Genomic DNA, 25,460 nt, shown 5'->3' with positions numbered 1-25,460 from the left:
TCAAATCCTAAAATCCACTGGAGTGCCAGGCCATAAATATATTTGCTACCACCCCTGTCACTAGCCCTCCAGAGTAACAATGTCTGTGCTTTTCATTCTGGCTTCAATAACAATGGCTAACTTCTTTTTAATGGTTCCTGTGTCTGGGCTTTTTCCCCTAACTTGATTGGAAGTTCTTTTGGGGTAGATGCCATTTTCCCACAGGACAAGGCAGAGGATAAAAAAGGACCAGGCACTCAAAACACACTCATTGTGTTAACCTGGATGGATAGGTGGATAGGTAAGTAGACAGACAGGTGGATGGATGGCAGACATCCTTCATGGAGGTTTTCCCGTAACAGCAACAGTTTTTCTGCACATTCATCCAAAAAATATTTACTATTCACTTACTATACATGCTAGGCATTGTTTTAGGCCTTTGGGGTTCATCAGTGAACAAAAGTAGAAAAAGAGTCTGCCTTCATAGAGCTTATATTCTATCAGGAAGAGACCTACAAACATGAAATATTAAAAAATAAGTAATTTCAGGGTATGTCAGGAAGTGATAACTACTATGGAAAATAAGTAGAACAGGATAAGGAGGGTTGGGATTTGCATGCTGGTAGGTGGTATGGAAGTCAGAGTAGGTCTCATTGAAATGGTGGGGGAGTAGGTCATGTTGCTACTTGGGAAAGGAGCATACCAGGAGAGTGAACAGACAGTGTAGTTTTACAGTGGAGGACACTTGAGGAACTGCCATATGGGCAGTGGGATGGAATGACATACATAAGAGGAAGGTAGTATGAGGTGATTTCAGAGATGTAGAGTTGAGATAGGTTGGCAGATCCTGTAGAGCCTTAGGGAAATTGGAACTATTGAAAGGTTTTGAGAAAAGAAATGGCACAATCTGATTTAAATTTTAAAGGACTTCCTCTAGCTACTATTTTGAGAATAGACTGCAGAGGCACAAAGGTGGAAGCAATTGAGGAGGCTATTATAAGAATCTGGGTGAGACATTACAGAGGTTCGAAGCAGGTTGGTATCCATGGAGGTAGCAAGCCTAAGCAGTTGGAAAAATGAAGTCGCCATCAAAATGGAGATGGCTGTGCGTGGAGCAGGTTTATGAGGTATCAGTGGGCATGCGGGCAGATCAGGAGAGTATACTGAGTTGTGATATCTTTTCTAAGATATCTGCACAGAGATCCGGATTTAAATTTGGGCATCATGAGTGATATTCAATATGCAAAGCCATGAGATCAAGTGAGATCACCAAAAGAAGCAATAAGCAATGTAGATAAAGAAGAGAAGGGAACCAAGGACTGAACTCCTAGGGTACATCAGCCCTAAAAGATCAAGGAGATGAGGAGGAACTACCAAAGGAGATCAAGAACGAACAACTTGCCAGGCAGGAGGGAAACAATGCCAGTGTGCTGTTCTGAAAGTCAAGTGAAAGACATGTATCAAGGAGGAAAAAGTGGTCAACTTGCATCAAATGCAGTTGATGGACTAAATGGTCAAGACTGAGACTTGACCAGTGGGCCCCATAATATGAAAGTTGGTAAGAGCAATCTGTTGAGTAATTGGAGTGCATTTAAGAGAGAGTGAGAGGAATCCACACATTTATGGCCAATTGATCTTCAATAAGGGAGCCAAGAACACACAAGACGGAAATAAGAGTCTCTTCAATAGTTGGTGCTTGGAAAACTGGGTATCCACATGTAGAAGAATGAAATTGGGTCTTTATCTAATACCATATAGAGCAATTAACTCAAAATAAAGACTTAAATGTAAGGAAAATTTTTTTTTAAATTAAAGACTTAAATATAAGGCCTGAAACTGCAAAACTACTAGAAGAAAACATACTGGAAGACCTTCTTGGCATTGATCTTAGCAACAATGCTTTGGATCTGACACCAACGTCACGGGAAACAAAAGCAGAAATAGATAAATGCAACTACATCAAACTAATATAAATCACAAATGAGGTATCACCTCAAGCGTGTTAGAATGGCCGTCATCAAAAAGGCAAAATATAACAAGTGTTGGTGAGGATGTGGAGAAAACGAACACAGTTCGTGCACAGTTGGTGGGAATGTAAATTGGTACAGCCAATATGAAAATCATCCTCCAAAAATTAAAAGTAGAGCTACCATATGATCCAGCAATCCTATTTCTGGGTGCATATCCAAAGGAAATAAAATCAGTATCTTGAAGGGATATTTGTACTTACATGTTATTACAGCATTATTCATAAGAGTCAACATATGGGAAAACCTGTGTCTATCAAAGAATGAATTAAAGAAAATGGTATATACCAATATATATGTGTATCTCTCTACATATGTACCTCTCTCTCTCTCTCTGTATACACACACACACACACACACACACACACACGTACAATGTAATATTATTCAGCTTTAAATAGAAGGAAATCCTTCCATTTTTGACAACATGGATGAACCTGGAGGACAGTATGCTAAGTGAAATAAGCCAGACACAGAAAGAAAAATAATGCATGATCTCATTTATATGTGGAATCTACAATAGTCAAATATACATAAGTTGTGAGTAATCTCTGATGGTTGCCAGGGGCAGGGGAAGGGGAAATGAGATATTGGTCAAAGGGTTCAAAATTTCAGTTATACAAGATGAAGAATAGATGAATGCATTGTGGAGATCTAATGCATAGCATGGTGATAATAATGAGCAGTACTGGATTGTATACTTGAAGTCTGCTGAGAGGATAGATCTTAAATCTTCTCAACACACACACAGGGACTATGTGGAGGTGATGAATCATTTACTGAACTCGACTGTGTTGATCTTTTTACAATAGATACCTATAGGAAAACATCAAGTTATATACCTTAAATAGAAACACATTTTATATCCCCATAAAGATTTGGAGGAAGTGAATTGGAGATACAAAGTTTAGACAAATTTCTGGAGAAGTTTTGCTGCAAATGGGGAGAAAATGAAAAGTTGCAGGAGAAATGGGTTCAAGAGAAGTTGTTTTTAAAATGGTTGAAAAATCAAATGCCTGTATGCATGGAAAGGATTCAGGAGAAAATGAACAATTTAGATGGAGGAGAGAAGTGGGCAATATGGCAGAACCAATGTCCTTGCATAGGCGGCAGGGATGAGATCTGGTGCACGGGGGAGAGGTTGCTCTAGAGATGTGCACAGAAAGATCATCAAGTTACAGCCAAGGAAATGGAGGACATGAGGACAGATCTAGGTCGGGGTTGGGGGAGATGTGCTGGCGGAGTCTGTGGGAGTTCTCTTCTGATTCCTTCAACTTTGTGGTAAAGAGGGAAGCAAAGTCACACTGGTGAAAGTCTTTCTGGGGCTGGAGAGAGAAGAGACAGTCACCTAGGGGAGTCAGAGAGTGAGTGGACAGGGAAGGATGGTGACCTGGCAGCAACTGAGTCCTCCCTGGAAACTGTGGGAGTGGATTTAAAGTGAGATCTGTCAGGATGGTTGTACTTTTACCTCAGACAGGCATGGAGTAAATGGGTGGGGGGGACACTTGGATTTAATTTGGGTGGTGGTTTTGCCAAGACAGTACAATGAAATGAAAGGGGCAAGGGGGTGATTATAATGATTGACCATGGAATTTAAGTTGTGTTCTAGAAAGAAGGGCTTCCTTTTAGTACGTGGAAAAGTGTGAGGTCTTTTCCTTTGCCAAGAGTGAGATATAGATGGAGAAAGTCTGAGACTCACCACTCTGGAGCCATCAGAGACTCCCTGAGGATTTAATGGAGATGACCTGCCTCCCAAACTTGCCCTCCTACTCAGCTTGCCAAGAGGTTCAAGAGAGCATGGGGGTTGGCAGCGGATCAGGGAGGTGAGGGTCCATCCTGCTTGTATGAGACTTTCTCTTAGGCTATCTGTGGGGGCACTTCAGTCACCCCCAAGACACAGCCCTCCCTGCCTCATCAGCAAGTCTTGCTTCACTGGGACCGGCCCAAACAGTCTGACCTCAGCCAGGTCTCGGCTTCTCCAACCGGACCAAAGTAGCTCCACTATCCAGATGCTTGTCCCTGTTCTCTGGCCTCCCTTCTCAAGGCTCACCTCTCCCTGCCCCATTTGTTAGCCCCAGGATGGCAGCCCCTTCTCAAGTCTTGTCCTCTGAATTCCTAGGAATTTCTGAAGCCCTGCTCCTGGTTTATAAGACCAAGTCCTCAGTTGTTCTGCCTCAGTCAGCCCCCCAACTCTTCCCTTCCCACTCTACCCAACCGGCCCCATCAAACATACAGGCGGGATCTCACTGTCCCCACCCCAACAGCCAGCCTCATTCCCACACACTCAGCCCCCGAGTTCATTGGCTCAACCTCACCAACACGCCCCTGCACTGGCAGATGGTCAATCTCTAAAGATTTTATTTATTTATTTATTTATTTATTTATTTATTTATTTGACAGACAGAGATCACAAGTAGGCAGAGAGGCAGGCAGAGAGGGGAGAGAGGGAGAAGCAGGCTCCCCGCTAAGCAGAGAGCCTGATGTGGGGCTCGATCCCAGGACCCTGGGATCATGACCTGAGCCGAAGGCAGAGGGTTTAACCCACTGAGCCACCCAGGCGCCCCAGATGGTCAATCTCTAGTCTTGCTTCTAGAATCATGATGACAGTCGTAACAGCAGCACTACTGCCACAGTACAACTACTGAGAAAGTTTGTTTACTGCTATGTTCACATTCCCAGAAGCCAGTGCAGAGTCTCGCATATAGTAGGTACCCAGCAAATAATATCTGAGGAATAAAGAGACATATGAGTCCATGTACTAAGTGCTTACAAAGTCTTGGGGATGGCCCTGTCTTTTTTCACGTATCATCTAAGTTCCCAACAACCTCCTTCAATGCAGGACATGACAGTGTCCTAATTTAGGGATGACGAAAAGGAAGGCATTAAGGAATCACATAGTTAACAAATGGCACAAGCAGAATTAGAACCCAGTTCTGTCTTTTAAACCCACTATCTTATACAGATCAAGGCCAGTGAGTCCCCAAGGTCACCTTGTCACCCCCAAGGGCAGAATAAGATGTTACAATTGACAGCACACAGGCCAGAGCCCCTGGCATTCAATTCCCATTTCACAATGCATGGAATAAGAATGGCAGGGCCCAGGTTCCCAGAAATGCCTTGGGCTCCCCACCCCTAGCTTTGAGAATCCAGGCTGCAGCTATGACCCAGCAGGCAGCCCCCTCAGGCAACTGTGCCCAGGGGTGCCTGATGACCTTCCAGAGCTCTGGCAGAGGACCCCAGAAATCCTTCTTAATGGAGACCACCTTTAATCCCTTCCCTCCCATTGAGCATGTTAGACACATGGGTATGAGGTAGGATTCAGTATGAGGTAGGATATATGAGGTAGGATTCAGTATGAGGTAGGATATATGAGGTAGGATTCAGTATGAGGTAGGATATATGAGGTAGGATTCAGTAATTTGGCAGTCCAGATGCCAGAAATGGATGCAAAGACCACTAGTTGTTCCCAAACATTTTCTCTTTTGCTGTGTAATAGAGCTTCCAAGTTCTAGACAGGTATATTACTGCCTAGCTTGTTAGGACCATAGGATAACACCAGAAGGTTTTTCCAGATCAGTGATTTTTAAAAACATTTTATTTATTTATTTATTTGAGAGAGAGAGAGAGAGAAAGCACCCTTGAGCAGGTGGAGGGACAGAGGGAAAGAAAGAGAGAATCTCAAAGAAACTCTGTGCTGAGTGTGGAGCCCGTCTTGGGGCTCAATCTCACAACCCTGAGATCATGACCTGAGCTGAAACCAAAAGTTGGATGCTTAACCACAAGCCACCCAGGCGCCCCTGGATCAGTGATTCTTAACCAGGGATGGTCCTAACCTCCCCACCTGAAGACATTTCTGGTTGTCACAACTGGGTTATCCCACTGGCAGTGGCCCGGGGTGCTGCTAAACATCCTACAGTGCACAAAAAAGAATTACCTGGCCCAGAATGTGACGAGTGTCAAGGTTGAGACATTCTATTCTATATCATGCCCTTCAAAGGAATGTCCATGCCCTCCTCTGGTCCTTTCATCCTTTCCCCCAGGCTATAAGGTGAGCAAAACTAGCCCAACTTCCTTGGGCCAAGGAATAGAAGCCAGAGGCTAGAGGGTGGGAGAGCAGGGGTCCCGGACTGCCAGCCTCCGCTATTACCATGAAAAAGAAAGAAAATCCTCTCTTGTCTAAGCCATTGTATTTGGGGTTATTTTATTATAGCAGCTGAGCCCACACTCTAACTGATGCAATGAATTTTTTTTTTTTTTTATTTGACAGATGGAGATCCCAAGCAGACAGAGAGGCAGGCAGAGAGAGAGAGGGAAGCAGGCTCCCCGCTGAGCAGAAAGCCCGATGTGGGGCTTGATCCCAGGACCCTGGGATCATGACCCAAGCCTAAGGCAGAGGCTTTAACCCACTGAGCCACCCAGGTGCCCCTGATGCAATGAATTTTAAGAACAGCACCTAGGCCCATGAAATGGCTCCCACTGTGACCAAGCGCCAGCCTCCGCCCTTTGACTCATGCTTGTCTGAGACAGCCTCTAAGTCCAGGCTAAACAGTATTCCAACTTTGTGTAATTCCATTTAATTCCTTTTCTCCTATTCCTTCTCCCTCTCTCTGCCTCTTTCCATAACACCTTGAGGCAGGCAGAATAACGCCTCCCAAACATGTCTCCGTCCTAATCTTGTTATCTTGAATGTTGTTACATGGCAAGGGCGAGCTCAGGTTGCTAGCTTTAAGAAGGGGATCCTGGATCACCCAGGTGAGCACTGGCCCTTAGGAGTGAAAAAGGCAGTGTCAAAGTGACACGGGGAGAAAGCCTTTGAAGACAAAGGGAGGCCACAAGCCAAGGCATGTGGGTGGCCTTTAGAAGGTGGAAAGGCAAGGAAACAGATTCTCCTCTCAACCTCCAGAAGGGACACAGCCCTACTGATGCCTGATTTTAGCCCAAGGAGACCCATTTAAGGCCTTTCTAGCCTCCAGAACTATAAGATGATAAATTTACGTTGTTTCCCACACCATGTGGCGATCTACTAAGCAGCCATACAAAACAAATATTCACCCTTTCTTCCCTTCTCCTTCTTCTTCACTCTGTCTCTCTTTCCAAATTGGCTTCTGGAGCTCTATTCTCTATGGAAGTTTGAGCCAGTGTGTGGCAGAGACCCAGGTCCCAGCCAGCCTGTGTCCCAGGCCGCAGAAGCTCCCACCAACAGAACAGATGGAAGGCCTGAGAGAAGAAAGGGATTGTGCTAACTGTGGCAGGGGCTGGCTTTGGCAATTCGCAGATTCAGGACTAAGTCCTTTTCCAATCCGTTTTCCAAAACATCCGTTTCATCTGCACCCAGGATCCTGCCGTAAAGCAGCCTTGCACCGCCCTTCGTGGAAGCCATGTTGTCACTAGCTTGTCCGTGTTTCCAAAGGTGCGTCTGCTTAGAGCCAAGGCGACCGCTAGGTAATAGCCACTAACTGGGGGTGGAATTAGCCACCCTTCTAATTCCAAAGTGTTTAGCTTTGGAGCACAAAAAGTTAAACACCTTCTTGCAACACATTGTAAACATGTCAGTGTGTTTAACATGTTAACTGTCCTCTGTTCCCTTGCCCACGTATTTAGAAAAGAAACAGGTTATGATGTTTAACTACTAAATGGATGTATGTGCTCATAGCAGCTAACACTTTTTAAACACTTGTGGATGCTTAAAATTATGATGTGTTTAAGATTTGAACACGTTTGCTTTTCTACACTCTTAATCCAATGAGTGGCTGGCTGCATTTTTTTTTTTTTTCCAAACAGCAAAGGTCTATCCACCTTGCAAAGTCCAGTCTGCAATGACGAGTTCGTAGAGCAGCCAATGGTGCTTTTTTTTTTTTTAAAGCCTTTTCTTTCATATACAGCCCCCCTCATCAGGGGCAAAATGAAAACTAAGAGAGGGTAAAAAACAGTCATTCTTTAGAGGATGTCTAGAGTCCTATTCTGTTGGGAATCTAGATGCTTCTCCTGGCAAGGACTGAGAGGCTTTACCCATTTCACTATATGGTTCTGAAAATGAAAACCAGAGAGGTTCCAGGTCCTGCCCAAGCCACACAGGGGTGTGTGGAGGAACTGACTTCTCTCCCCAGTCTGCCCAAACCAGCAGCTGGAAAAGGCACAAATTACCCCCGCACTCTTCCAAGCATGGGCTTGCCTTGTGAGAGGGCTGCTGGGGGTAGCAGCCTGCCTGCTTTCATCTGTCCCACTGGGAAGACTTTACCCCAGACATCTTGTCTGATGTCTCCAGTTTTCTTGCCACTCATCTCCCCCCTCCGCTCGACACTGTGTGCTCACTTCTCCACACCCCACTTCTAGCCACAGCCCCTCCTGTCTGTAAGTGGCCATCAGACACCCTTTCCTAAGCAGTCTCATCTCCTGCCAATGTGTCCCTCCCTCCCTATGCTGCAGTCACCCTGGCCTTCTTTTAGTCCTTGCTGCCTTTAAATACTTTGTTCTCTCTGCATGAGAGAACATGCATTCTTTTCTTGGTCCTCTTCAACTGCCTGCTTTAGTCAACGGTACCCCAGGAAAGCTTTGCTGACTTCCCTTAGCACCTCAAGCCTGGGAACACGCCCCTTTTCAATGCTGCCCTAGCACTCTGCTTCTCCTCTCCAGCACTTGTTACCAGGCCCTGAGGTTTGCTTTCCCCACAAACCTGTGCCTCCTCCTCCTTTCCCTCCCTTCCCACTGCCATAAGCCACCGATAAGGACAGGGCCCGCTGGATCTTATTCATCCAGTACCCTCAGCACCTAACGCTAGACGTATGCTCGACTATGGTTAGCACCGAGTGAGTGTGTGCTGGGTGGCAAAATGGTCAATCTTAGAGTCAAGGGGGAAAGACTGCATCGTGAGTTGGGGGTGTAGTTTCTGACCCACTGCATCCTCTTTAATTTCTCCAACTCTCAGCCTATCTGCATATGGATGGGGAAACAGCTCCACTAAGAACTCTGCTGGGCTCCCTAGTGCCCACAGAGATGGAAACCACAAGGGGCTTGCCTTCCTTGCCTTTGAGCAGCTTGTAGTTTAGTGCACAAGATAAGACTTCTACATAAATAACCTCAATACAAGGCAAATTTGATAAAGCTTTGAGACAATTTGAAAGGACTAGGGAATACATAGAAGAACCCACTTCCATGTGAAAAGGTCTTGTGGAGGAAAGGACATTTGGACAAACATTAGAGAGGGTAAGACTTCAATAGGCCAAAAGGTGGGGGAACCAAGAGGCAGTCTTCTCTCAGTGCAGTGACATTAGAGGCCCAGAGATGGAGAAGCCTGGAACAGACTCATGGAGGGTCCACGATCCAGCTTGGCTGCCATATAGTCCACCGAAGAGGGGATGGAACTGGAGAGGTAGACTGGAGTCGTGGCAGTCTACAACTGGGTGGCTCAGTCGGTTAAGCATCTGCCTTTGGCTCAGGTCACGATCCCAGGGTTCTGGGATTGAGTCCAGCTTCAGGCTCCCTGATCAGCGGGGAGCCTGCTTCTCCTTCTGAGCTCCCCTCCCCCCCCCCCCGCTTGTGTGCTCTCCCACTCTCTCTCTCTCTTTCAAATAAATAAATAAATAAGACTTTAAAAAACATTGGATTCATGGCAAGAGGACTTGCGACGTCACTCCGGAGTCTGGAATAAGCCCAAAAGGTGGCAGGGAGTTGCTGGAGGGCTGGGAGCACGGGAACACCGGTGAGAGCCACCCAAGGGGTGTGGAGCCGGCTGCCAGGCCGGGGCAGGACGATGGGCTGGGAGGCACGAATTACTTGGGAGAGCAGGCAGCGGGACAGGCGGGGAGAGGAGGAGGAGGCAGAGACCAGAGCCCAACCAGAGACAGAGCGGTGGGCTTTGGGAGCTGACTGGATGGGAGGTCGTCGAGAGGGACAGTCCGCAAGGATTTCAAGGTTTCCAGACTGGATGATCAGGAACAAGATGCCGCAATGAATAAAAAGAGAGAACGGAGGAGGGTAGGACGTGGGTGGGAGCCGGCCTTCCGCAGAATGCCACAGTTCCCTGAGCCAGGTGCCTTCTTGGGAGGGCTATTTAAGACGTTCAAAGTTTAGATAATAAAACAAACCACTCTTTTTCTGAGAACAGCGCTACCACACACGTGATTCGGTTTCTGAATCTCCGCGGATGGGGCTGCCGGCTCCAGGCACCTGTCTGCTGCTCATCTCTGGTCTGGAGGCCTGGAATTTATACCATGCAACTCGCAGATGGGAGTCACCACGGCACTTGTGAGCTCCAGGATCAGAGAGTAAAGACCGTTTTCTCAGGACTCCTGCGTGCACCGCACAATAGGCTCACTGGTGTCTGTGAATCCTCAGTTCCCCATCCCCTCGCTTGGCAGCACTAAATCTACAATTTCCAAGCCCCTTAGAGCCAGGCAGAGCCAGGTGCTGGCCTCTGCCCGAGGGCTGTGAGAGGAGTCACCCCTAGCCCGAGGCAGGGAAGCCCCCAGGCAAGGATTTTCCTCCTCATCTGCCTCACTGATGAAGGAGGCCGTATGGCTTGGGCATAGGTGCTCACGGACCCCTGAGCGGCTCCGTGGAGGACAAGTGCTTGGCAGAGTCGCTGGGACTAGCAACAGCAAGAAAGACCCCCAAGTGTTAAACACTGACATCTGAAAATCATGTATGGGAATGTGACCTAAACCGTATTTTTTGCTTATTTCAGTGACATTTTAGCTCTTGTGATAGACCAGGGTTGTGTTCATTTCCTACTGCTGCTGTAGCAAGTTACCACTGACTTGGTGGTTCCGCAAGGTACAAACTTATTCTCTGACAGTTCTGGAGCTCAGAAGCCCCAACACAGCTTCACTGGGTTAAAATCAACTCCTTAGCAGGACTCACTCCTTCTAAACTCTAAGGGAGAAACTTCTTCACCTTTTTAAGCTTCTAGAGGCTGCCTGCATTCCTTGGCTCATGGTCCCCTTGTCTGTCTTCAGAGTCAATGGTGTAGCATCTTTAAATCTCCCTTTCTCTCTTTTGATTTCTGCTTCTATTATCACATCTCCTTCTATAACACTGACCCTCTTGTCTCCCTCTAACTGGGACCTCTGTCCTCACACTGGCCCAGCCAGATGATTCAGAATAACTCCTATCGTAAAATTCTTAACCAACTCACATCTGCAGAATCCCTTTCACCATATAACTCGATCACAGGTTCAGGGGACTCTGTCATGGGCATCTTTGGAGGGCACATCATTCAGCCTTTGACAGTGACCCATACATAACCTGACTGATCCCTAATCCCAGTCTGGTAGGATGTGGCCCACAAACAGTCTTCCCCCAGTAATATTCTTCCACATCACCTGGAGACATGCATCTTTCCTTTTGAAACACACATAGTTCCACATATGGAAATTGATTATGGGGAAGTAATCCAAAAGAAGATAAGCTTCATGCACAACGATACTTATGAAGCATTACAGAATTTGTTATTAAAACATTGGAAACAAACAAAAAAAAAAAACATTGGAAACAGTTAAACATGCAGTATAGGGAAATGCGCCAAAAAATTCTGGAATACTTGTGTTTGAATAATGTGCAGCAATTTTAAATGTTTGTGACACATGTTGGTCACTTTGAAGCTCTTTGTAATGTTTAAAGTAAGCTGTACACTAGATAACTGTAGTTCCAAAAAAAAACATGCAGGGAAGAAAATTCTGGAAATGTATATACCAAAATGTCAACCGTGGGGTTTTTTTTCTTGGAGGCCATGTATGACTTCCATTTTCTTCTTTACACCTTTTTTTTTTTTTTTTTTTTTTTTTTTTAATTTCTTCCAAGAACAAGGACTCCTTTTGTCATCAGAAATCTATTGGTGATAACAGCAGGTCTTCGGACTGGAAAGAGCAACCTGGCAGTCGTGGAGATGACTATTAATGAGGGAAGACACTGCATCTTTTCTCTCAAGTAAGCACTAGAAGATTTGTGGCTGGATGATTCCTGATTCCGTGTGTGCTCAGACCCTACAGTGTCTCTTTTTTCTGGGTATTGGCCTTGAGAGAGCAGCTAGGATTTCTGCAGATGATACAAGGACCCACAGGGTCATCCTGAACAATGATGTACAATTTTGGAGATGTCACACCGATGGTCACCCACAGGCTTTGGTGCAGCTCAGCAAGGAGGTGATCAGAAAAAAATTTTCAGTGTGGATATGCAAAAGAGCCCCAAACACTCAAGCAACAGCTTTACTGCACAGGGACAGTGCTGGCCTCAGACCTCACCATCCCCAAAATAAAAGCGAGTGTTAGCCCGTATGGTAGAGCAAATGGGAAAATGGGCACATTCGAGACAGCCGGAGGAAGCGTAAACCAGTAAAAGCCATGCTGGAAGGAGACAGGCAAACAGCAGCAAATTGCAAAAATGTCTGTGCCCTGCAGCCTGGTATTTCCATGTGAAGGAAGTGACCCTAAGGTAGAAAAAATGATCTGAATGTCCAACTTTATGAGTTCTGCATAATGGGATGTTATACAGCCATTAAATTTCATGTTTGAGACGAATAGTTAAGACAAAGAGATGATATTCATAAAATGCTAAGTTTAAAAAGTAGAATCTAAAGCAGTCAATAGATAGTAATGTGATTTCTTAGCAGATGCATATATAAACAAGTAAACATATAAACAGATGCTCCTAGAAAAAAGACTGACTTGTACCAAAATCATACAATGTGATAGAATAACAGGTCATTTGCAGGGTTGGAGGGAACTTGGTATGGGGAGGTACTTATCTCGGTTTTGCAGGTTTTGTGCATTACGTGCATACTACCCTTCACATATACTTATATTCGGGGCCATCATTTCAAAGTTGATTCTACAGACGGAACCCCTGTCCTACTCCCTAGAGGAGACTCCCTTGTCCACTGGCCTTCACAGACACACCTGTGTGGACTCTCACACGGCTATGCAGTTTCTTCCAGTTCCTTCCTACTAGCACAGGACTGGTCCCCAGGGATGATTTTCAAGTCTCGGCAAGCTTTTCAAAGACGGGATTATGGTTCCTTTGGTAAAATGATGTTTTCAAATGCTTCTGAAATACGTTCACTTCTGCTCATTCCACGGACAAGAAACTACTACTACAAAAGCTCTTGCCTGTTCAAAATTTCTAAGCTCTTCCTTCACTTACAGATTGCTGGGCCTTGCCAAGAGCTCTCCGTTTAATGACAACTATCTTGAGGCCGTTTGAAACAGAGGCTTGAGTGGGAAGGCAACGTCTGTGTCCACCTAGACCACAAGGTTCCCATGGCTGTGTGGCGGAACATCTCTGGCCAGAACAATGGCTTCTCAAATGCCACTCAGCTTCTGCTTCAGTTTGAGGCACAGAAGCAGCTGGCTTTTTTTCCCCTCTAAACTACCTTCCTTGGCCAGCATGGAGCCCAGTGCGGGGCCTGAACCCGTGACCCTGAGATCAAAACGGGAGCTGAGACCAAGAGTCCGGCACTCAACCAACGGAGCCTCTCAGGCACCCAGGAAGCAGTTGGCTCTTTAATGATTCTGATCCCCACTTCCACTGTGTTTTAGGGGTTTTCTTGTATTCAAGGAATTCTCTGACACCAACTTGGATGTCCTACAATTCCACTCAATTCTGACACTATCTACTGGGATAACACCAGATTTCACAGGCTGAGGGCTCAGTCCCACAAGACTGCCTCCTGCCCCCAGTTCTGATGCCAACTGCAAGCGCAGGTTGTCCCACATGTTTCTGCCCAACTGGCTGGAAATCAGAGGTTCCCATCATCCCTCCTCGGGTTCAATTAATTTGCTAGAGCGGCTCTCGGAACTTGGGAAGCTTGTTGACTCTCTAGATCACCAGTTCATTACAAAGGATGGCAGAAGATACAAATCAGTAGCCGGACAAAGAGACACACAGAGCAAGGTATGCAGAGAGGGCACGAAAGCTCCTCTAGGCATACCAGTCTCCCTGAGTCTCCCTGTGTTGGTTCGCCAACCTGGAACCTCTCCTGACCCCTGTCCTTTCTGTGGTTGGATGAAAGTATCATTACATAGGTATGATTGATTAAATCTTAGGTCAGTGGCAATCAATTCACCGCCAGCCCCTCTCCCCTCCCCTGCGGGGAGACTGTAAATTCAACCCTCTAATCACTTGGGTGGTTCCTCTTGGGTAACCTATGGGGCATTCCCAAAGTCACCTCATTAACATAACAAAAGACACGTTATCTTTTTCAGCACCTTGGAATTCCCTGTGTCTCATGAGCTCTGCGCCAGGAACTATGATTTCTTACCATGATTCACAATATCACACTTTTTCAGCCCAGCAAGGCTCCAAAATACTGAACTCCTGGTCAGTTCCAGGCTGCAGGCAGCAGAGTGGCGCCTTATAAAGCCGTATTCCTTGCCTCTGCACACCAGCTAATGCTAGCTAGCCTGATTTGCTTTCACTCTTTGGAGATTTAGTAAAAGCAACAAGACACAACCCAACACCCATGAACAATCTGACCCCTTCTCATCCTTTCTCCTATGGCTATAGCCTCAGGCAGGACATATTCTCCCTTCTTAAGTCAGGCACAGTTTGAGCAATGGTTTTGCCACATACGGCAAGGGTCGCTCAGCAATATCCGGGTTCTCACTGACCGATACCTCAACTTCTTTTTGTGACAAGGCAGGGTCTGAAGGAAAGCATGCACATCCCAGTGAATGCTGACCTGGCTAGGTGACTCCTTCAAAGGAAGCAAGCCTTACCTGCCTGTGTACATTCTATAGACTTTTTTTTTTTTTTTTTTTTTTTTTTAATGCCAGCCTTCAATGTTCCTAAAGAGAGATTTTCCCCACATTTAAATGTCTTTGTCAACAGTTAGCCAGTCAAAAGTGAACGTGGGCTTAGCTGCATGAATTGTGTCACATATTAAGCTGTTTGCACACAGCAGGTAGGTCCCCCAATTCCGTGTTGGATTCTAGAGAAATGTCTGACGCTGATTTGATGGTGGGTACAGAAGCTCAACACTCAGGGTAAAGTAGAACAGTTTCCCCAGCTCCCCATTTCCCCAGTGCCTGACCAGAATGATGTTTTCCACCTATGGCTCCAAACAGGACACAGCGGTCAGGCTTGGTAACCTTGTTGGGTAACATGCTAGCTGTGTGTGTGCGCGTTGTCAGATCTGGGCCCACTCGCCCTTCGTCACGCCAGCCTCCCCTCACAGGTGCTGGCCCTTTCCCACTTAAGCCGCAGGGAGGAATCGGCTTGTCCAAGACAAACAAGCGTTGTGAGGCGGCAGGAGCCAGTCCCTATGATCTAAAATTCCCTTAGCACTGTCGCCTCCCTGGTCTGAGCTCGTCCCTCCTAAAAGACCAAGCGGTGGGATGGGGGAGGGGGAGGGGCAGTAAGCAAGCCACCTGTGAGGTGTGATCTGAGCAGCGACACCAAAATGCTCCCAAAGGCTCTTCAGGTGTCTCTCGCCCTTGCACACTCCACAGTCTCTTGTTAAGGTTTCTGGTCCTTTGGATGAATCTGTTACCTCCTTCAAGTACCTGTGCCCAAGCGGGAGAGCTGCTTGTGGTCTGGGGGCAGGCTGCAGCGAAGCCCCCGGCCCCTGACCCATCCTCCTCTCTCCTCCAGCCCCCTTCCCTGCTCATCCCTTTGCCCAGGTCCTACGTGTGTGGTCTCCATTTCAGCTCCTCTTTCTGGCTACACCTTCCAGATAATGGCTGTCCCTACTCAGCCCAATCCCTGCGACATTATCTGCTGTCCACTCTCGAGGAGTTAACCCGTCCATCACCAAACAGCTCCGAAGGACTGAGTGAACAGCTGCTTCCCGGAGGAAGGGGGCAGGGCGCTAGAAAACTCTGGGCGTGGATGAGGATGATGCCAGAAGTGAACTCTGCCCCCCTCACTGCGCTCTTAGCTCCAAGGGCTGCCGTGATGCTTGACCAGCTTCCCTTGCCCTTTGCCTTCTTTCTCCAGGTCCTGATCCAGAGTTCATTCTCAAGCCTGTCTCAGATTATGAGCTCCTTAAGAAGGGAGATGGAGCCACTGCCAGTGCAGGGCCAGATACAAATATCAGTTTAAAAGTGATCGAGGAAAGAAGGAGGGCCAAGGAAGAGAAAGGACAAAAGGCAAAGAGGAGGGAGAGAATTCCTTTATTCTAGCCTGTGTGCCTCTGTCCATGCTGAAACCTTGGGAGTTTGCTCTATGACCACTCTGGCCCTAGTTGCTCTCTCCCTCCCCTGGCCTCACCATCTAGCCCCCCACCACCTCAGCAGAGAAGCTCCTGTGTCCCCACAATGGGGACTCACAGCTTGCTGACACTGTGGCTATTTACTGCCTGTGCATCAGCTCTGGCCTGCTAGTTGCTTCTTCTCTCAACCCCCTGTGGTGATGGACCCTTGCTGCAGTTTTGATTGATTGAGCGACAGGATGGTGAGGGGCTGAGGCACCCTGGTGGCTCCTGCAGAGGAAGGAAAAGTCCAGGGCACATTCCAACCCTGTTGGTGCCGGCTCAGCCCCTTAGTGGTGTAAAATCTCACGCCTGGAGTCCTGTGGGCTCCTGGTGCCAGCTGCAATTTTATTGGTGGTCTGTGACTTCAAAGGCCTCTCCCCCTGCACTGCTGAGATAGGGGGCTGCAGAGCAGAAGGCCTGTGCCCAGGGCACCAGGGAATTCCCCCAGATCTGGACCCATTCCCTAGCCTGCCCTGCCTTTTTCCTTTATAGTCACAAAAGTCACATTCCCGATTGACTCCATGATCATGGCAGATGGAGAGGAACTGCTCGTAGAGGAGACTGCTTTCACGGACCTGTATGCCCCAGTCTGCAGGCAAGATGCTTGTACCAAACATCTGTTCAATGGCCCAACATTCCTTCCTGCAGCAACTCCTTCAGCAATGAGCTGCGAGGCTGGGCCGTGGTCTGGGTAACCCTGGCACCCACCTGACTGTTCTGTGCCTCGTCTATCAAGGGGCAGGGCAGCGGCGGGGGTTGATACCAAGGCCTGGCTGACTGCTTCCCCATTCTTTGGAGGCTTAGAAGAGGCCAAGTGTGGCAGAACAGGCAAAAAAAGTCTCTCAGCGGCAGGGACTGCTCTGTCCACACTGCAGGTGTCCGTCTCCAGCAGTCCTGAAACTCAGTCAAGTGTTTAAGACACATGCTGGGTTTGGACCTTGACACTGACATGTCCTGACTGTGATACCTCGGGAGAGTTATCCACCCTGTCTGTGCCTCAGTTTCCCCATAGGGATTAATTAATGCTGGTAAGACACCAGACTGGTCGCTGGCAGCTGGCGGATGGTACAACGTGCCTGCTATTCTTACTAGTGAGACACAGAAGCCTCATGTGGCTTGTTTACCCCATACCAACAGGTCTGACTGTCGGTACAAGGTACAAGGTACAAGGTGGCAAGTTCCTGGTTTTCTTTCCTTCTCCCCACAACACACAAGGACACACAGACACATGCCAGCCTGGTGCAGTAGCAAGAGCAGCCCAGAGGCAATGTCCTGCTAAGTGAGGCCGGGTATAGTCCTGAAGTCCCTGCAAAGCCAGCCCCACTCATTTCTAAAGAGCGGCTAAGAATAACCTGCTTCCCGGAGTGGTAGAGAATTCACATGAAATTTAAGTAAAGCTGCCGGTCAGTGTCGGTGAAGCTCAGTGCTCGCTGCCTATGGTAGGCATGTAATGAATGTTCTAGTTCTCACAGTCGGGCTCTCGATAGCTCAAAAGACACTTGCTGGCTTGAGGCTAAAGAATCTGTTTAGACTGGGAGCTCACGGGCCCCACCCTCCACCCCAGGCCACACCTTCCAGAGTGGCCACACTTCCAAGGCACTTAGACCTTGACCAAGAGGGGTGAACCCCTTAAGGGCGAGGACTGCATCTTCTCCCTCACACTTGCCAGCAGCTGGTCCGGCTCGGTACAAACAACACAAGGTGTAAGCCCAGCAAAAGTGACCCTGGCTGTCTGAAATCCCGTTCAGGAGAAAATTATTGAGAGAAAGCTGAAGGAAGCAAAGCTGTTCTCCACCACAACCCAAGTCTTGCAGGAGATGGAAACTAACAGGGATGGAGACCTGACAGCAGAAAAATACAGACCGTTTTGAAGTCTGCCCACCTGGGAATCAAGCCACATTGAAAATCAATAAGGCACCAAGGCCGGGAGCTCGGGAGCCGACTGGATACCTGCTTGGGCCTCCTTTAAAGCAGGGAAAGCTTTGAAGTTGCAGATGACCAATAAAAATACAACTGGTATTTACAGCTTCAACTCCTCCTGCCTTTGCTTTTCACCGAGTTGCTAAAGCTGCAGCCAGTCGCGCAGGCTGGAATGTTGGCTCAGAACCACAGGGCCCATGCTGTTGACAAGGACAGTGGTTCCTGGCATGCACTGGCCAGGAATGGGTGACTAACTATAGGCACGCTGGCACCTTCCCAGGACAAACCCTGTCTTGGGTTCTGCGGAGGGAGTGGCTGAGGTCCCCGAAAACACTTTAGTAAGGTCAGCTGTGTTAGAAGCTCAGTCCTGACCAAGACCAGCCACAGGGAAGCCTTTGTTCATATGGGCTATCCACATCCCGGCTCATCTCCCGCCTCACGGTGGCTCTCTTTGGACCTCTTGTGACACCAGGAGAAGGATCCATCTGCAGAATGACTCCCTCCCTCAATGGTGGAGCCATCAAAGCAGAACAGGGTTAAGCGACTAAGACTGTTACGAAGGCAACAGAAGTCAGAGCGAAAGGGTGCTGGAGCCCTGGTTGCAGCCCAACACCGAGGCTTTCCGGTGCCGAGGCAGAGACTCTTCGTGCTGCTCTCCTTATCTGCTTGTGGCTCCCTGGAAGCTCTGCCACCCTGCTCTTCGCTCAGTACTCAGATAGCAGGTTCCCGGAGTCGGGGCTCTCGGTCTGGTCAGGGAGACAGGACTCAGAGCCGTAAAACATCCAGGAAAAAAAAGCTACGGAGGATATTATATATTACAACATGGACGGGCAGCGTCAGGCCTAATGACCAAGCTGAGCTAATGTCAATAAACAGAGAACTATTAGGAAATTCATTAATCAAAGTCTTGTTTATACTCCTATTTGTCAACCCAATTATTTGTTTGACTTGTGGCCTCCCAGGTTTATTACGGTCTTTTCTGTCATCAGCAGGGCTGGGAGGCTGGAATTTCACACATAGGTAGGGACTGCACTCCTCTTAGGTATGCCGTCTTGAAGAATCAGAGCTCTCATCAGGGGCCAAGGTCTGTCTTCAGTTAACAAATAACCGTTCTTTGTAATCCAGTGGCTCACTGGACCTTAAATTAATTGATTTGCTAATCACTGTTTCCTGTTTCCAGAAGTTGACCTCTGAAGCACTCTCCTGCTCTTGGGGGAAATGTCATCAGGAAGAGAATCCAGGCTGAAAACACAAGAGCAGGGCAAACAGGAGGCAGGGTGGGGGCTCGCAGCTCTCTGAGGACACCTGGGGCTCTGCCCCACTGGATTTGGCCCTTCCAGAGCCATCTTTCACAGTCTCCCTCCCCATGCAAACCCCACCTCTATGCCTCTCCTTCCTGCTCACCTGGGTCCTACTCCCCCCTCCCGCTGCCTTTTCCTAGCCTTGGCCCAAATGTTATGCTCCTCCAAAGACCTCCCCTGACTGTCAGTGAGCTGGAAGGAGTATGCCCCACCTCTGGCTCTTGAATTCCTCAGTTCCAGAGACTGTCTCTGCTCTGTTCCCACAGCACCTTCCACATACAGCTCTGTGAGTGGTGCATTTCAGCTGGTAACCAGTGCTCAAATTCTGTAAAGACAAGCAGGCCTAATGTGTCTCACAGCTCTGCCTCCCCTCCTTGGCCCCGCCCCTTCACTAACACATAGACACACGTGCGTGTACACTCGCACATACACACATGCAATGCTGGCCCAACAGGGGGTACTCTGCTGAGAGCAAAGGTAGCTGTTTCATTAGGGGTTTGCCTCCCCCCAGACCCTATGGTGTCACTGTGAAGGCCTTGCTCATGGGCAAACAGAGAAGGAATATCACTTTGGTAAAGAGCAACTGCCTCCCCTACTTTCATCTTCTAAGTTGAACTAATTTCTAGGGTTTCCACCTTCTCAGAGCCAGTGCTTCCTGTTTGGGAAATAAATGTCAAATGATTTCTCCATTCGAAGTGACGGATCACAGTAGGTTTCTGGGTAGCAGACAGGAGAGCCTGCCTTGTAAAAAGTAGACGTTCTTTATTACTTTGAAGGGAAAAGGGTGAAGGGGAGTGGGGAGTGGGAGGAAGGGTCGAGTTTCTCCAGAATTACTCAGAGTAATATCTGTCCTCAGCGGCCACCCTATGAATTCTGACACATCTCAAAAAGTGGGAGTCTGGAAAAAACAGTCAAAATCTCTTACCTCCACAAAAAGCTACTGTGCAGTATGTTCCTTTGTGGTTCAGATTGTGTGTGTGTTTCAAAAAAAGAAAAACCGAACCATCTTGGAAAAATCAGAAAGCAGATGCACCCATAATTGAACTTGGCAAGGGCAACAGAAACCTTGTTATAGGTGTTACAGGCCCTCCCGTCCTAATTAATCTGGGGCGTGGAGGGGCTGTGGGTTTCTCTGCGCAGATGTGGGGGGTCAGAAACCGTGGGGGAGGCAGGAGATTTAGGAGTCCTGAGACCCTTCTGGAAACGAAGGGTCCAGGACTCTCGCCCAGCCCTGTCATGGACTCCCTTTCCTGGCTTGGGAGGCTCCTGTCCAGTCCCCCGAACTTGGCCGTCTCTGGTGGGCGCTGGGCTGTGGGGGCCACCAGCCCACCAGAGAGGGGCCGCAGCGCTGCCTGGGCCAGCCCCGCGCCGACAGCCTCGACCTGGTGGCGACTTTTACTATCCGCCATTTACCATTCTGACGGGAAAACAAATTTAAAACACCTGGAAATTTATGTCTCTGATGGGTCGAGTTGCACTGTTCCATTATATTAAATAATCCCGGCTGGGCGCTTCAAAGGCTGCTGGCCTCCGGGAGGCGGCCCCTGCGCGGGGCCTTTGTTAATAGAGCGGGCATCTTGAGCGCGCATGCACAGGCACCCGCATGGGCACCCGCACCTGAGCCCACTCCCGCACCCGCACCGCGCCCGCACCGGCTCCCGCACCTGCACCGCAACCCTGGTGGCGCCGCACCTGCGCCGGTGGGGCCAGAGCCACCAGCGGGGCCTGCGCTTAGCTCGCGCTTCAGAGCACCTGCCTGCGCTCGCTATTCTCGCCATCTGCACCCAACCTGGCTCTTCAAGTTGAGGATGCTTTTCTCACCCTGTGGCTCCCTAGCTCCCGGGACTCTGACCCTAGTTTCTTGCGCTGTGTAACAAGAGTTGGTGGTGGGCAGCTGTGCATGGTGACCCCCATCCTGGCTGCCGCACCCTGCCCCCAGGCATTTAACCCTCCCTGACATTTAGCAGCAAAGAGGGATTTACTCCCATAGGTCATAGAAGCTCTAAAGGTCAAGGTGGGAACGGTCCAGAGAGAAGACTGGGGGTGGGAGGAAGAACCAGAAGGCTGGCTAAGACTGGGTGGTCGGAGGGGGTCAGAAGAAGCTGTGGAAAAGGTTTAGGGGGCATATGGGACCCAACAGACCTTTTCAAGGCTGCAACAGTCAAGAGCAACACTGATAGGGGGAGGGGAGGGTGTTTCAGCATGCTGGGACCATCCAGAAAAACGCCTTCACCTCTGATGCTGCCTGCGTGTGGGGCTCAGGGGTGAGCACTACCTGCCTAGAAGCTGGGCAGGAAGGACAGTGAGTTGTGCTCAGAGTCTGATACCAACAGATTGGCTCATGGACTTACACAAGTTCTCCCTTGGAAACTTCCAGAAAATACTAAAAAAAGGGGGGTGAAAGTGGGTTCTAAGATGTTCTTGCTTTGGGGTGAGGGCTATAAAGTTTCTCATGGTCTCTTGCTCCTTCTTCGTAGCACTACTGAGAGGACCAGAAGGGAAAGTTTCCTGAAAACACAGTTATAACCCTAAGGGTATACAAATGAGGTCATATTATTGCAGTTGGGAACAGGGAGCTCCAGGAGGCTGGGAGCATCTTGCTGCCATAGCAGGAGAGGAACTGGGAAAAGGTATTTCCACTCCCAGCTTCTTCGCTGTCCAGTCTCCCATCCTGCAATAAGGTAGGGCCCGCTCCTTCCTTCCCAATATCCCCATATCCCTCTAGGGGTCTCTGCCAAGGCCTGGCTCCTCCCTAGCGTCCCTATTGCCATGCAGTTAGGCCACAGCACCAGGGCTTAGAGAAAATTCCAAGACTGGCTTTTCTTAGGACAACCGAGCAGTTTACTAAAACAGGGTTGCTCACTGGTTTTCCAGCGGCTGCCACGTGGCTATAAGTCACTCATTGGCCCACATGCAGCAGAATGCTTCAAAGTTGTGAGTCCCAGACTTGGACCTGCCCTCGCCTAACTGTGGCCTCAAAGGAACATGTTCTGTCACTTCCTCAGTCTTATCACTTTGGAAATGAGGGCCCTGGGCTGCATTCTCCGCAGCTCTTATGTTCCCATCAGTGGTTCTGAACCTTGGCAGCACAGTGGAGGCATCTGAGGAACTCTGAAACCACTGCCGGGCTGCACCCTGAGAGAGTCTGATCTGATTGGGCTGGGCTGGAACCTGAGGCGAGTCTAATGTGCAGGCAAGGTTGTGAACCCCTGTGCTGGCTGCTGTGAGGTTTTTATTAGGCAAACAGCAAGTCTACATGGACTGGCCCAGGGACCAGAACTCAGTAGTTCAAGAGGGAGCTCCTAGGAGGTTCATTTCCTCTCCTAGAATAAAAAGCCCTAAAGGTGATATTTTGGTCTCTTTTCAAATTATGGCACTAAAGTTTAGGCCACAGTGAGGCCACCAGTAGTTCTCTATAAGGCGGCTAAGAAGAAGTGGGCCCAATCCTGGTCTGGGTGCTGGAGGAGGTCACTGGCCACAGAAATTGTCGACTACACTCTCCCCCATGTGTCTCCTGGGCACTAGAGGATGGTAGCCAGAGAGGCTCCTCCATTGCCTTACCCAGACACCCCCCCCATTGGAGGGGCTTCTGAACCCCCGTGCACTCAGGCAGCATCCCTGATGAGAGGTGTCACTTGTATGTGTGGTCAGTCATCCCTCGAGGCCTCGAGGGAACCTGAGAGCTTTGAACTGGTTTGTCCCACCCACAGTGCTAAGTCAGTGTTCAGAACAGGCCTGTGAGAGAATGTTGCTAGAAAGTTCCTCCTCTGTGGACCAGGAGGGGAAGGACTTGGGGAGCAGTGAAAAGTTCTCCATCAGAGGCTTTCAAAGAAATGCTATATTAACCCTTTCAAGGATACCAAATGGCAGGTGTCAGAGCTCAAAGAGGCCTCCAGGGAGCACCTGGTCCAAGCCCTCCCTACCTGCTCTTACGGCCAGGTCACCTCTGCAGGAAAAACCCACAGGAAGGGCTGGTGTGGTGTTGCCCATCAGTGCATGCTAATGAGATAGGGTCATTTCCAGTAACCCAGACTCTACAAATGGATGCAACTGATATGACTGGAAAATTTTGCTTTCTCAAGTAATAATGATAGCCTCTCCCCCTTATTGCTTGCCTTGATTCCAGTGTGGCACTGCATGGCCCATTGAGAGAAGTAAGGCCGGTATTAATGTCCCTGTTTTCTAGGTTAGGCACCTTACATAAGCAATGCCAGGGCAAAAAAATTCTGTAAACCAGATCTCCAGAGTATCTGCCATGGTCTCATCCCCACCTCTAGCTACGATCAAGCTTACACCATTTGCTACTTCAGAAATTTTATTTGTAATTTAAATGCATATGTTGTGTTTCTAACTGTAACAGATAGAAAGTATGATCTAGAATTCTGTTTAAAGTTATGTTCCCAACATAAAAAAAAAAAAAAGAGTGTGTGCGTCACACTCAGAATAAAGTAAGCTGCATCAAATACATCCAAATGTTAACTACAGTTATCTATGGACTGTGAGGATGTCACTGACTTTCTTTATTTTACCTTTCTATATATTTTAAGATCTTTAAAAATAAGCATGTGTTAATTTTGAATTTTAAAGCCAGATCTTTTAAAAATAGAGTTTTGTTTCCACAAACTGTGCAAGAGTAAACTTCAACCCAGCCCCCTCACCCCCCCACTACATCATTGTGAGTTTCAAAATGGCACCAATCCAGCTGGGAATGGCAATTACCAAGGGAGAGCCTGTGGTTTAGCACCCCAAGCAAAGCCCCACATTAATGGCTGTTAGCCATTACAATGGCCGATTTCTCAGGGATCACTCTAATTAGGATCTTCTCTATGGCTTACAACACCAGCCCTCTGACTTCAGACAAGGAGCATCTGTGGCACAGCTGGAGCAGCTGGGTTGGAAAATCAATCACTGCCCAACAACTGTGCAACTGATGGCCCATCAATCAGAAACATAAGGCGTCCGCTCCATTTATAAAACACATACATTCTCTCGCGAATCTGTAAATGTAATAAGCAGCCCCAGCACCATGGCCCTGGAAAAATGGCGGCATCCGTCCTTTCTGCCTGTAGAGAATCCCCGACGGGCACCACCAAATGAAGCACCACGACTGCAAGAGCTCCAGAAGACCCCTGTCCCAGGCCCACTACCCTTAGAGGCCCTGAGTCCTCCGGACACCCATACTCAGGGTTGGCACGGAGATTTTTATGGGCCCTGAAAGCCAGTTGTGCTAGAACTCTGCAAGAAGGCAGCATTACTTCAGGAATTTCTCAGAGGCTTTCTAAAATCGCCATTTCCTCCACCCTTTCTTTTCTGTTCTCCTTCCTCTCCTCCTTCTAACCTTCAGACGTTACAGGAGAAATGTCTTTTCCTTTGATTATGGTCAGGCGATAACCAGACCTATGGGAGTTCAACACTTAGCCACACATGAGCTGACTTCTGGGCAGAATTTACTTTCTCAGAATCCAAAAGTCTTTGCCACGAGGCCCATGTGAGACATGCCTCCCACAGTATTTCAGATTTCAGTGCTGGACTAGGAACCCCCAGAATGGCTCAGCCAGAAGTCCAAAGTTACCCCCAGGAACACTTTTCCATTATTACGATTATTTGGAGAGGAACATATTAAATGATCCTGATAGGGACGAAAGATATTGGCTGGGCTATCTTCCTACCCCGTGACACACCTCAGTGCCCTGATGCTGGAACTCGGAGATCTGGGGACCCTATTACTTGCATATGCAACATTGGGCCATTGCCTCTCAGTTCCTGGCTGGCCCTAGAACTTCCGGCCCTGACGGCTCCCAGGGAATGCTCCCTGAATCAATCCCAGGATCCTCTACCTGCTTTGGTCTAAGGAAAGGAAGGTCGAGCTGCCCTGGCCATTGCTTCAGAAGCCTTTCTTACCCTCTGCGACCAAGGGGCACACATTGGTACATGGGCAGGAGGGACCCTTTTCCCTGTTCTGAGAAACGTAATAGTGGTCTTACTACAGGGTCGGAAAACTCTGGGCAGCAGAATCAGACTGCCAAGCCATATCACGCCTTGGGGTGA

At 48.4% G+C, this 25,460-nt stretch overlaps 1 pseudogene; it reads left to right on the top strand.

Moving 5' to 3' along the window:
• LOC131808370 (ribosome biogenesis protein NSA2 homolog) overlaps positions 1-24,565 on the top strand; it is a 79,303-nt pseudogene extending 54,738 nt beyond the window's left edge.
• The last annotated feature ends 895 nt before the right edge of the window (positions 24,566-25,460 follow it).

The sequence above is a fragment of the Mustela lutreola genome, chromosome 9 (assembly GCF_030435805.1).
Source record: "Mustela lutreola isolate mMusLut2 chromosome 9, mMusLut2.pri, whole genome shotgun sequence".
Lineage (NCBI taxonomy): Eukaryota > Metazoa > Chordata > Mammalia > Carnivora > Mustelidae > Mustela > Mustela lutreola.
Note: the sequence above shows the minus strand (reverse complement) of the source record. Positions and strands in the feature narration are given on the sequence as shown.